Below are 2009 nucleotides of genomic sequence, written 5' to 3'. Positions count from 1 at the left end.
TGAGTGAATTTAAAAATTAATGAATGTAGTTTATGTATATGTTCACAATAAAAAATATTATTTAACGATTTTGTGTTATTTTATTGAGAGGAGAGAGAGAGAGAGAGAGAGAGAGAGAGATTAGTTTTATTACTTAAAGAGTTGGGTCAAGTGTGCTTCTAATAATGGGCTGATATCGACTTGGTCTGAGCTGATTCGGGGATTTTGGGTATACCCAAGGTTTACAGTTTAGTGTTTAGGATTTATCCAATGGTTTATGGTATATCCAGAATTTAGAGTTTAGTGTTAGATTTTTACCCAAGGGTTTAAGCTTTGTCCAAGGTTTAGGGTATAGTGTTTAGTGTTTATGATTTACTCTTTTGTGACGGTTTTAAAATTGTTAAAAAAAATTCATCTTGTGGCACCTACTAATATTTTTCATTTATTTTAAAACTCATCACAATTATTATTATTTTATTTATTATCTTTAAAAAAGTTGTACATTATTTGGCAAACTATGATTAGTTGGTAATTCACCCAAGAAATATTCATGATAAAATATTAAACTAGAAAACATTCATATATAAATCAAAATTGTGGTAGTTAAAAGATAATCGGTAAATTAAAAGAATGTTTATTTTTTATATTTTAAAAAAAGGTTTACGATGAGGGGGGGAGAGAGAGAGAGATTTAGTGTTTTGGGTATACTCAAGGATTTACAGTTTAGTGTTTCGGATTTACCCAAGAGTTTAGGGTATATGCAAGAATTTAGGGTTTAGTGTTTGGATTTTTACCCAAGGGTTTAAGCTTTGTCCAAGGGTTTAGGGTATAGTTTAATTTATGATTTACTCTTTTGTAACGGTTTTAAAATTGTTAAAAAAAAATTCATCTTTAGGCAGATACTAATATTTTCATTTATTTTAAAAACTTAACACAAATTATTATTTTTTATTTATTATCTTTAAAAAAGCTGTACATTAATTGACAAACTATGATTAGTTGGTAATTCACCCAAGAAAAATTCATAATAAAATTTAAACTAGGAAACATTCCCATATAAATCAAATTTGTGGTAGTTAAAAGATAATCGGTGAATTAAAAGAATATTTACATTTTTATTTTTTTTCAAAAAAAAAGGTTTACGATGAGGGAGAGAGAGAGAGAGAGAGAAGAGAGAGAGAGATTTAGTGTTTTGAGTATACCCAAGGATTTACAGTTTAGTGTTTAAGATTTATCAAAGGGTTTAGGGTATATCCAAGAATTTAGAATTTAGTGTTTGGATTTTTACCCAAGGGTTTAAGCTTTTGTCCAGGGTTTAGGGTATAGTGTTTAGTGTTTATGATTTATCTTTTGTGACGGTTTAAATTTTTTTTTAAAAATTCATCTTTTAGCAGCTACTAATTTTTCATTTATTTTAAAAACTCAACACCAATTATTATTTTTTATTTATTATCTTTAAAAAAGTTGTACATTAATTTGGAAATATGATTAGTTCGTAATTCACCCAAAAAATTCATGATAAATATTAAACTAGAAAACATTCCCATATAGATCAAATTATGGTTAGGAGATAATCAGTGAATTAAAAGAATTACATTTTTATTTTTTCAAAAAAGGTTTACGATGAGGGAAGAGAAAGAAGGAGAGAGAGAGAGAAGGGAGAGAGAGAGGAGAGAGAGAGGAGAGAGAGAGGGAGAGAGGAGAGAGAGAGAGAGAGAGAGAGAGATATTTTGTGTATTGGATATACCCAAGGGTTTACAGTTTAGTGCTTATGATTTATCCAAGGGTTTAGGGTATATCCAAGTTTAGAGTTTAGTTTTGGATTTTTACCCAATGGTTTAAGCTTTGTCCCAGGGTTTAGGGTATAGTGTTTAGTGTTTATGATTTACTCTTTTATGACGGTTTTAAAATTGTTAAAAAAAATTCATCTTTTGGGAGCTACTAATATTTTTCATTTATTTTAAAAACTTAACACAAATTATTATTATTTTATTTATTATCTTTAAAAAAAGTTGTACATTAATTGGCAA

This window comes from Raphanus sativus, chromosome 5 (genome assembly GCF_000801105.2).
Source record: "Raphanus sativus cultivar WK10039 chromosome 5, ASM80110v3, whole genome shotgun sequence".
NCBI classification, from domain to species: domain Eukaryota; kingdom Viridiplantae; phylum Streptophyta; class Magnoliopsida; order Brassicales; family Brassicaceae; genus Raphanus; species Raphanus sativus.
The sequence above is the reverse complement of the archived record's forward strand: the minus strand, read 5'-3'. Positions refer to the sequence as shown.